This window comes from Gorilla gorilla, chromosome 12 (assembly GCF_029281585.2).
Source record: "Gorilla gorilla gorilla isolate KB3781 chromosome 12, NHGRI_mGorGor1-v2.1_pri, whole genome shotgun sequence".
NCBI classification, from domain to species: Eukaryota; Metazoa; Chordata; class Mammalia; order Primates; family Hominidae; genus Gorilla; species Gorilla gorilla.
In genome coordinates, this window is record NC_073236.2 from 40,778,170 (window position 1) to 40,790,443 (window position 12,274).

The following is a 12,274-nucleotide window of genomic DNA, read 5'->3' on the forward strand; positions in this document are numbered from 1 at the left end:
TCTCCCCTCCTTGGGATTTAGCTGCAGAGTCAGCAGTGACTCCACAAAGCCCTTGCACATTGGGGGTTTAAGGCCGAGGAAGGGGCTGGATTTGTCAGGAGTAAGCGGAATCTTAATGCCCTCGCCGCAGATGGAGAGAGGAAATGAAAATATATACCTGAGCATATTAGTGCATCGAGGGGGCTCCTGTCTCAGACTTGTCTTCAGCCATAGAGGGGTCGTCTACACTAATAACAGTGATCATACCAAAATTATTCAATGCCAATTTATTTACTTACTTCCCCCCATCAAAAAGACAATGCATCGCCAACAAGTCACAGACAATTCTTTTCCTGTAAAGGTTGGGGTGCTCGATGTACATTCAGAGCCACGCACGCGAGTGCGAAGAAGTCGACTACCACAGCTATTTAATCAGGAGTGTTTGTTGATTTGAGCAGAGGCCCTATGCTGTGAAATGAAAACAGAAAACCAAATTTTCTTGAGCAATCTCACTGTTCCTGCTTCAGGTGCTAGGCCATTTCACTAAAGCAGCTCAGACGAGAATGTCATTAGTTCTTAAGCCCCAGGTGAATTTGCCACTGTTCCACATGATTAAGCCAGATAATTGTGTGTTGATAGCGAATGTGGTTGGTGAAATACAATTTCTAGGGCCTTCCTAAACAAACAGAATATAGGAGTGAGTCAGAGAGCTGTCATTTCAGTCCTTTGTCACAGGTTTTGCACGGGCAGACATCTCTGGCAAGGGCCGGCTAGCAATTCAGTGGTGACGGCCATCCCTGGGCTCTTAAAGGTGACCTGGCTTGCAAAGGGAATCACACATCATTCTGCATTTGTTTAGGGAAGAAGAAAAAAGGACATCTCATTAAAGTGCCAAGATATGACACCGGCTCCTATGTGCACCTTGTTTTGGACCCTGAATGTAAATGATCACTTTCAGCGTGTTTTAAAAAGCATTCGTGATTTCAGCGATCCTTTCTGAAATGTGTAAAAATACCATCGTCTCCAATGATAAAAACAACAACAACATCTGCCGATGGCAAAATATAGTCAACTTTCAGGGCCAAGTTTTTGGAAGCAGCCAATGCGTTTGCATGTGTGATTTTCTTTTTCACATATAAGTTTCTGTGGATACAAAAATATATGTTTGTATGTACTGATCAGGTGTCTGTGTCTTAAATTTACATAGCTATGGTTTCCCTGCCCCTAAATATTGAGGCTTTTAAAATTTGTAGTGTGAAGGTATAAAGCTTTTAATTTGTTGTTGGTGGCATTTGGCATGATATCTTGGGTGGTTTTATTATTTGTATTTTTAAAGCAAATATACTTAAATTTTCAAAGGGATCACTTCCTGTCAATATGTGTATTGTTTCCCCACTTTTCTCCCAAGTTAATAAACAACCACAATGATAATATTTTGATGGTTTTTCTTTTTTTTTCTTTTATTCTATAACGTGCTCAGCTGATCCTTACAAAGGAAGACTGCCATTGACTTCTGAAGAAAAACAAAAATAAGGTTAAAAATGGATTCCAAACTAGAGATTGGAAAAACAATAGCCCCTTAATTGGCATGAGAAATTACACACACGCGAAGTGTGTACAGATGTTGTGATGGGGGATGGTTACTGATATGGCAGCTTTCAATGTCAATAACAATACTCAAAATCATTACTGTGAAAAACCTATCACAAAACCACAGAGCATTTGTAGTCATGGAGTGCCGCCTCTGTCCAAGAAGCCTTTTCTCTCACATATCCAAGCCTGAACACCTCCAAGGACAGGGAGGTAGATCATTGCCTTGGGGCATAGATGTATGTACTGGTGCTCCTTCAAGACAACCACCTGTTGATGAGCAGAAATGAGTTGAGTGTGACCCAAGGCTGTCTCTCAAATGCCTCTGATATTGCGGCCACCACTCCCACAGTCTTGCCCCAGTGGATCAGGACTCCTCAGAGTCAAGGGTTTCCCCTGAGTGAATTCTTTCTTCCAGCATGCCTTGGTCTCTTAGCTCTTCCAAACTCCTCATAAAGAAACTTGTTTTTATTATTGTTCCCTTTGTTAAGGGAGTTGAAGAAAAGGCTTGAAGGTCAAATTGGAGGGTAGGAGACACAAATAATTCATGATGGCATTGTCTCTAAAGGAGAAAACCTCCCCAGCTCAGCAACAGAATTGGTGGTGCATTTTTGTTTCCTTTTAGCAGGTAGTAGTAGTCCTGATGGAAGTGACTGCCAGCCAAGAAGAAGGGGAAATGGCATGGTGTCTGTAACTTCTCTACTTGTCTCTCCTTCAGTTAGATCACAAAGGAGCTGTGCAAATTAACCTTAAGCTTGTTTTGGAAAGCAGGTTGGCATGGTCTTGAAACACTTAGGTTATCATATTAACACAAATAGCTAGTCATCGGGCAATACTCAGACTTGAAATAGGGAAAGCATCACCCTTGGACAGAATTCCCGACATCAGCTGTGCCGCTGACTAGTGCCATGGCCTTGGGCAACTCACTTCATCAACATGTTATTCAGTTTCCTCATTTGGGTGAGGTTACTTCACATTTATTTCTATTCTTTAAAGTCCATGATTCTTTAAATGTAAGAATGGACCTTTAAGTTTAGTAGATGTAGAACTAGGGATGGTGAAGTAGTGGAAACTTTAAAGGCTCAGGGGGCAGTGAAGAATGCAAGATCCCAAAGTGGGATGGAGAGCCATTGCTGCCTGGGGCATGGTGTGAGCTGTTCAATGGCATAGAAGATGCTGGAAGCAAGAGCAGGCTAATATCGTTTGGCTGATCCTGCTAGCAAGATGATATCTGACCCAATCCAGATAGTGGAAACACTTCTTTCAAAGATCAACAAATTCAGTGAGATGATGGAGGCTTGGTATGTGAAAACATTGGTAACAGCTTGAAGCACTGCAGAGAGTAAGTATGACTAGAAGGTGGTCTGGTTGCCTACAGAACAAGGTTGTCACTAAGGTTGTTATATTATTAGAAATTGTTACTCTATAGATGAAGTGGGATCAGAATACAGTCTAGAAGATAAACTGGGACCATTTTTCACATTAAAAGGTGGGGTGATTGAGGGAGTAAAGCATCTGTTAGACATGGGAATGCTGACATTCTGGCATTACAAAAAATTCCCCAGTCTTTTCATGGGACCATGTAGTGCTAAGCAGAAAGGTGTGTGTGTGTATATATATATGTGTGTGTGTCTGTGTGTGTCTGTGTGTGTATTTTGAGAGACAGGGTCTGACTCTGTTACCCAGGTTGGGGTGCAGTGGCACTATCATGGCTTACTGCCTTACTATAGCCTGGACCTCCTGGGCTCAAGCAATCTTCCCACCTCAGCCTCCTCAGTAGCTAAGACAAGTGTCCACCACCATACCTGGTAAATTTGTTTTATTTTTTTGTAGAGATAGGATCTTGCTATGTTGTCCAGGCTGGTCTTGAGCTCCTGGGCTCAAGCAATCCTATCTCAGTCTCCCAAAGTGCTGGGACGGCAGGTGTGAGCCACTGTGTCCTGCCAATATTTTAATAGTCAGTGAAAAATGTTCTTGAAAATAGGACTATAGATGCAGAAAGTAGAAAGCACCAAAGTCAGCTTTGTAATTCGCCTTAGGCGTGCTTACGTGAATCGTTCAGATTGATATACATTTCGCAGCACACATCTGAAAAAGAAAATTTCCCGGCCCCTTTATTTGCACATCCCAGGAAACTTTTCTGTTAGTGGCTATGGCTTCGAGCAGGTGGGACTCCGCAATTGGCAAGGTGAATTCCACTGGGAATCTTGAAGCTGCCCTTCTGAAAGGGCGGTGATCTGCACGCACAGACTTGCCGCCTGCTGCCTGCACATGTCAGCCTCGTGATGGAGCAGAAATGCACTGAACCAAGGGGTAAACAAAGTCGAAGCGGGAGCCAAGTTACTGGTCCAATACTTGAGTGTTTTTGTTCACAAAGTGCAGCCCATGTTTAATGTAGAAAGAAGAGAGATGCAGTTGTTCCCTAATGGAAGGCTGTAATAGGACAATTCGGGGTACTGTACTTGTCCACTGAGTGAATGGGGCTATAACCACATGATTTCTATTAACAAAAAAAAAAAGAAAAAAAAAAAATGGCAGGAGTGCTGTTAAACTCTCCTGCTCTGCACAGAATGCATCTCTTACCTCTTTCACCCATCCACTGTGCCCACTCCTAGCCTCACCCATATAAGTCTATTAATGCTACTAAACTAGGACATGTGAAATTTGGGGAAATGGTTGCATTTTTCCCCCAAATAGGGTCATTAGGGGCCTTTAAAACAGTCTCTGTAAGCAAGACTAAAACCTAATCCCATCTCAATGATTAGATTCCATCCTGCAAAGTACTTCATTGAGCATCACTACTGTGAGTTTTTTTAGATGTAATTTTGGTGGCTCAGAAATGCTGTTTTTTTTTCTTGTTAAGTGATTGCAGCAAAAGGAAAGGAAATATTAGTGGCAGCCAGCATTTAAAAATGAACCACTGTGGCCCTTAACATTTTATAAGTAATCATAAATTTCAGCTGACAGCTTATTTCTTGATTCCTTTCTAATTAGAGACTTAATAATATATATTTCTTGAAGACAAAAGTGGTCTGGGCTCTTATGAATGCCAGAAGCTTTGCTAAAATAAAACAACTGAGGCCAATGTCAAACATAGGACAGTTTCACTGCATAAGAGAGTGTTATAAGAGGTCCTAGGCATCATGCTACTAAATTTAGGGGAAATCAGAGCATACTTTAATACTTTTAAATAATTGTGTCCAAATAGCCTTGCTCACTCCTTAAACAGCTAAATCTTTTTAATGCCTCTCAAAAAGGGTTCCAAATGGATTTAAATGGATTTGATGAATGTGAAATTTCCCTCTCTACTTGTAATTTTTCCAGAAATAGTGCAATTAATTTGATTTGTGCATAGGTACAAATCATTAGTAAATTGGGTGCTTGTATTTTAAAAGGATTTGGTCTTATTTAACCCCTACAAATTAATGAGTTTTGGTCAAAAAAATCATTCTGTGAATTTTGAGTTATCAGCCCCCAGTACTGGGCTTTTGTATTTTTTTTTTTACTACTACACATCAGAAGAAATTGTGCTCAACACTCTAATGAACTGTTGTTTCCTTTATAACAAGAACTTTTAATGTGTATTCATCACAAAAGCTTTTCATCATATTGACTTATTTATTTATTTTAAGAAACAAAGTCTCACTCTGTCACCCAGGCTGGAGTGCAGTGGTGCGATCATAGCTACCTGCAGGCCAAGACTCCTGGGCTCAAGCAATCTTTCCACCTTAGCCTCTGGAGTTGCTGGGACTACAGGTGCACAACATCATCCCCAGCTGCTATTAACTCTTCTTTAGGTAAAAAGGTTTCAGGTTTTCTGTTGATTTTTCCTTTTCTTTTATTTACTAGAGCCAGTTTAGGGGTAAGCCTGGATCAATGGTTTAATTCCTCATCTTTCAGCAGGACTCAAATGTCAGGATTCAAATATTCTTTAGATAATCTCTTTCTGATTTTGTTCAAATGAGCCCTAAAACTATTTTTTATATTATTAGATCGTATTTGAGGCTTGCTAAGGATTAGAATATGCTTCCTTGGGAAGATTTGGAATTGGGAGAATTTGTTTTTTGGGGAGAAGCTTTTGCCATTGGGAAATGATTGTAGCTCAGGTAGTTTCATGTGGCTGGAATTTACAAAGCAGAGGAGAGACATCCAGAGATATTGAGAGAGAGAGAGAGAGAGATATTAAAGGAGGAGTTTCCTATATTCCACTCAGCCGGAGTGATGAAATTTTGTTGCATACGTAGGACATTCACTGAAGACACCAGCAGGATAAGGCCTTATTACCATGGCTAAACTAGCATCCCAAAAGGCTACTGTGGGTTCATCCTAATATAGCTTAAAAACAAGCTTCCAAAGGATAAAAATAATTTTCAAATAACTTAACTATCTGCCAGAACAAAATCTACCACTTTATACAAAGGGCACAAAATCTAGGCATTCAACAATGTTACAATCATAATATGCAGCATCCATTAAAAAATTACCAGACATTTGAAGACAGAAGAAACCTGGAGAAAAATAAGTCAATAGAAACAGATACATGAATGAGAGAGATGATGTAATTAGTAGATAAGGAATTTAAAATGTTGTTATAAATATATTCAATTATTTAAAAGAAAAACATGAACATAATGGAGATAGAAATGGAAACCATAAAAAGGAAGCAAATAAAACCATAGAACTAAAAAAATACAGTATCTGGAATGAGAAATTAACTGGATGGGATTAGTAGCAGATTAGATAGTACAGAAGAAAAGGTCAGTAAACTTGAGGGCAAGACAACAGAAAATATCTGAACAAAAATGCAGAGAATCAAATGAAAAAAAATAGGAAGACCTGTGGGATAATAATAAGTGGCCTATAATATGTATATTTCAAGTCTCAGGAGGAAACGAGAGAGGAGGGGATATGAAATAATTGAAGAAATAATAACAAAAATTTCCAAATAGAATTAAAATTATAAATCCATTGATTCAAGAAGCTTAACACATCCAAGTAGAATAAGCACTGCAGTTCATGATAATCAAGTAGCTAAAAATCAATAACAAAGTCATAATCTTGAAGTCTGCTAGAAAAAAAACTTCACATTATGTAAAAGGAAAAAAAAATAAGAATTGTTACCTATTCTGTTTAGAGACTGCAAGGCAAATGTCAATTAATTTTTTTTAATGTTGGAAGGAAAAAAGTCAACATTAACTTTTCCTATTAAAAGTATCCTGTGAAATCACCTTTAAAATAAAGATAAAATAGTTTTCTGTATAACATTTTGTAAGTTCAACATCATACCCAGTTCTCCTTTCATCTTTTCTCTGTTTGCACGGCATTCTGCCAAGTATCGAAGAGCAAGCAAAGCGGAGTGGACGACTGGAGGGTTGGGATGGTCCATAAATAAAATAAGGCCAGGCAGACATCCCTGATCCTGGACGATGGCTCTTCTGTTTAACGGATCTGCTGCTAGATCCCGTAACTGGTTAACTACCGATAGAGCATCAGGCTCTTCACTCATGGTGGAAGTGGAAGAATTCATCTTCTATGCCAGGCACATGAATAAAATCTTAAATTCGCTCCAGAGCTTTAGGAGTCCAGAGCCTGCCACACCATCAGGGCCACACCTACGGATGAGGTAGAGACCCAGGCGGCGCGGAGCGAGCCCTTCGGTTCGCAGCCCCGAACGCGGCGATCGCAAACAACCGGACTAACTCAGGGAGCCAAATTTGTATTTTATTTTGCATTGCCACACATCTGCTTATCTAAAAACTCTATCCCTTTGGTAGTAATGTTTCAGGACAAGTAGGTATTTTTACAGCTTGATGTTTGTGTGTTCTAATTCTAAGAGTTCTTTATTCCAGATCATATAGAGTAGTTAAGACAACTGTAACAGCATTTTTTGAAATACACTGTACAATAATAAAAGGTAACATAATTAAAATCGAGTGGATATTATATACTTGTGGTATAAGCAAAAAAAAAAAAAAAAGATAAAATAGAAATTTAAAAATAACCAAAAGCTGAAATAATTCACCATCAGCAGACCTGTGCTACCAGTAATATTAAGGAAAGTTCTTTAGGCTAAAGAAAAATAATAACAGATGGAAACTTGGATTTACACAAAGGAATGAAGAGTGCCAAAGTTGGTAAATACAGGGGTAAATAGGAAATATATATTTTCATTTGTGTGGTTATTTAAAAGACAATTCACTGCCTAAAACAAAAGTAATAACAATGTATTATGAGATGTCTAACATATGTAAATATGTGACAATAATAGCACTGAAGTTGTGAAGTGTGAAATGCAGTATACTGTTATAAGGTTCTTATAGTACATGAGTACTGATATGATTTAAGTTAGACTGTGATAACATAAAGATGTATATTTTAAATGCTAGAGCAACCATTAAAGGGGAAACAAAAAGATATACTCAAAAACAAATAACAAACAAGCAATAAAATAAACAAACAAAATCCCCATAAGATGAAATCACCAATAATTGTTCTGCCAGGAAAATTTTCAGCAGGGAGATGTTTTGCTGGGTATAATAGTATCCTGATATATTTGTGATATTTGCATATAGACTAAAATTATCTCTAGCAGTGAATACTACTAGATTGACTGATTGATTGCAGCCTACTGATTGCTGTAGTAGGTAAAGGACTAAAGGGTAGTAACGTTGTTGATCTTGGGCAGCTCACATTGGCTTCCCAGAAAACAGTCAAAGTTTAATGAGTTTTGTTCAGATAAAGCTTGGGGGAAAGGAGGAGCCTTCTTCAAAAAACAGAACAAAACAAAGCAAAACACGGTTGTACTTCAGGTTGCAGCGGGTCCTCTCGAATTCTTTTCTGAACAATGAATTCATGCAGTGAATAAGAGAGAGAGATTGGAAACTCTTTGAGGACATGAATCCTGCTGTATTCATCTTTGTTTTCCTAGAGTCTGGCACACAGTAAATGCTAACAAATGTTGGAGTAAGCAGCTGCAAAATTCTTCAACAGTGTGATGCAGTTAAACTTACTCACCAAGGCCTATTTCATTGTCTTCATCTATGTTTTGTGATGACATCTAAGGGAATCAGGACACTCATTGTGTGGTGATCTTACTTGAGGCATTTAGACTCTCTTATTAGGGAATGAATGTTTATTTTCCCCAAAAATTCTTACATTGAAGCTCTTACTCCCAGTGTGGCTGTATTTGGAGACAGTGCCTCTAAGAAAATAATTAAGGTTAAATGAGGTGATGGGGTGGGGCTCTGATCTCATAGGACTGTGTCCTTTAAAAAAGAAACACCAGGGAGACCATTCTTCCTGCACACACATTGAAGAAAGGCCATAACAAAACCCAGTGAGAAGGCTGCCATCTGCAACCTAAGGGGAGAGCCCTCACCAGACACCAACCCTGCTGGCACCTTGATCATGGGCTTGCGGCCCCCGGAACTATGAGAATATACATTTCTGTTGTTTGAGCTCCCCAGTTAGGGGTATTTTGTTATAGCAGCCTGAGCCGATTCATGCATCCCTGAGCCACAGAAGCAGAGGATTCTGAAACCGTTCATTTTGATGTAGTTTGTACCTTGATCCCAATTGAAGTTAGGGGAATGTTTGGTGATTTTCCCAGCACTCAAGATTGGAACTGTGTGTATTCCTTAATCCTGAGAATCCCTGTGGCTCCACCAAGTATATTGGGGTTTTGGTTGGCATCTCTCCACAGAGACACTGGGCATAAAGGGAGGGTTTGTGGGAACCCATCCAACCTAGGGAACATGAAGTTACAGCTGCCTTGTAGTCCTCTTTATCCTTTCATTCATTTGTGACTTTTTCAGCTTGGGTGAATATTATCTCAATGCCATCATTCTGCTTTTACTCACGTTAACAGTGCTCCCGGCTGAAGAGAGTGATGTCAGTGTTTCTTGCCTATAAACCAAATGAGGTCTTGCTGTCATTCTGGCCAGATCTGCTTTTGTTTGCTAAATTCAGACAGAAGGCATCAGACCAGTGCAATCTGCTCGGTTCCTAGCTACGGGAGCCAGCAGTGTGACTCAGGGTCAGACGCGTGGGTATGGACACCTCTGCTAATGAAGCTGGATCTCTTTTGCTGTACTGTATTACTATAAAAAGAGAATTAAACATTTTTGACTTTTTTCATGTAAATTAATAAATCAGCGTAGGTATTTTTTAGTTACATTCATTCTTAAAACATGAAAATTTTAAATATGCCAGGTTTATTTGAGTTTCCTCACCCTTGTTCTCTCTAAGGAGTATTTTCCAGTAATGTGAAGCAAAAACTTTTCAAAGAATTTTATAGTTTTCAGCCTTGCATGTCTTCCTCAGGTTACTTACCTGTGTAATAGTGGCTAAGTGTGAAAAAAAGAATAGCATTTGACATATAGTAAATGTTCAATAAAAATCACTGCTTGAGGAATAAATTATGAAATGAATTGCTATAACTCTTCAAAGCTATTTAAAAGTAACAATTCTAAACAAAACTGTCTTTGTAAGATTTTAAAATTCACAGGTTAGAAGTATTTTGATATTAAACTTTTTCTCTCAAGGTAATTTTTCTACAATGGGAAAGAAAAATCTTTATATTAATTGCGTATCTCAAAGAGCAGTTGATCTTTGGTTCCTACGTGAGCCCATTTGACAGAACAGTATGGGAAGTTGTACTAGCGGAGCTCCATTTCTCTGGCTATCTTGAACACTGGCTTATTAGGTGGGTTCACTGGTGTGAATGTATGTCTCAGTCACCACCATTTATATGCCTGCTGGCTTTTCCTTACACCCTAGAACTTTAAAGAAAATAGCAGAGGACTTAGATTCCTGCAGAAGACTCCTTTAATCACTAATGCCTGATGAGAGCTATTCAAAAGAGAAATACTCTTTTTGAAGCAGCTATTTGTACAATGTGAGGCTACTATCTTCCTCCACGCACCCGCCCCCCTACGTATGCATTCTGTGTCTCTAATTTGTTAGCCTTAAATTCCTTCACCTGTAATAATCCATTAACATTTGACATGTTGGGAGATATGCATTAAGGTAGAATTTGTAAATTTGGATATTACCAACCCGGGTTTCCCAGCTCAGGGTTAAGATTTTATGCTAGACTTTAACTTGATGTAGCCTTGTTGATAGCTCCAAATGAATGCTGCATCATGGTGAGCCTTCCAGTAGTCTGGGCTAGATTTCTTAGAAAATGCACAAGCCGGAGTCTCTTTCATAATTGCCAATGACATCTTCACTTTCTAAAACCAATTCTATCATGATGAGAACATCGCACTATAAAGGGCAAGAACATGCATTAAACCAAATTTTTTGACTACCCAGACAATAGGGAAATACAACGAAGGAGGCTTATTCATTTGCAGGGTCTGTTTTGTCTCATTGCTGAAATTCTGGACAGCCTGTCCCCAGAGGTAGCATGATGTCACTGGGTGTCCCAGATCTGAGTTGGCACTACAAAGCATTGACTACATCAGCAGTCACTGATGGGAGCATAACACTTTTCCAGAAAAATAGCAATACAGGAAATGGATACTCTAACCTTTTGGTTTGGGTGTTGTTTCACATAGGAATACAGACCTCCATTGTGTCCACTCTTGCATTGGTAAGCCAAGAAAAGAACAAATGACTTTACTTTTTTTTCTTACCCTTTCCCATTCCGAACCCCAGAGTTTTGGTCCACACTGCATTATTTTGCAGGAAAACAAAACAGAACAAAAACAAAAACCTGTTCAAACCTGCCAGGAGACAGAGGGGCGGGAAGAATATTAAGCAAGGAAGAACACTTTTGAGTCGAGCTGGCAAAAGCCACTGTGTTTGCTGCAGGGGAGCAGATTAAAGTCTCCTAAACACTTCATTTCCCTATGGGGCCTGACTATATGAGAACAATTCAAGGTCCACTGCCTTGAGTGATGGAACTTTCCCTCCTCACCAGCCTACCCCCCGTGGTCTTTATCAAATTTGAATGACCTATGCTCACTAGGACAGATACATGCAGTTGCATATTGTCTAGGTATGTCAGGTATTAGATGTTGGTAGACTTTTTATGCATGAAACTATGGATAGTTAGCTCAGGATACAAATTATATTTTAATATTATCAGTGAGGTTTCAAGTAAACTCCCCAGGGTCCCCAGCTTTGACATGCTTTTGAGCTCAGAATCCAGAGGACTTCTAAGATCCACCTTGCAGTTACAACTCTGATGGAATGATCCATCTAATAAATCGTCTTGTCAGGGAGGCAGCGGGCTGCAGTGCAGTGTTCAGCATGGCATAGAGGGCTGCCTGCAACCATGTCAGAAAAACCACTCCACTCCAGGCCTGATAGAAGCAATACAATCCAATAGAAAAGTCCCAGCCCCCTGCACAGCTAGGATTGAAACCTTTCCTGTGATCACTCACTCTTCGTTGAAGATCTCAATTCTTTGAATTGCAACATTTGGGGATCTCTGGATGCCCAGAGAAGAATCTGCAACTGCAAGAGTATAATAGTCTTTCTCCCACCCTTTATTTTATTTTACTTTTTTATTTTATTTTATTTTACTTTTTTATTTTATTTTATTTTATTTTATTTTATTTTATTTTATTTTGCTCTTTTTTTGTTAATCTCTGAAAGGGTCCATGAGGAAGGACACAGGCAGCGAGAGGCCTGTGTCCTGGCTGGAAAGGGTGTTTAAAACCCATTTGGAGTTTGGGTGAAGGTGAAAGTTGTCAGG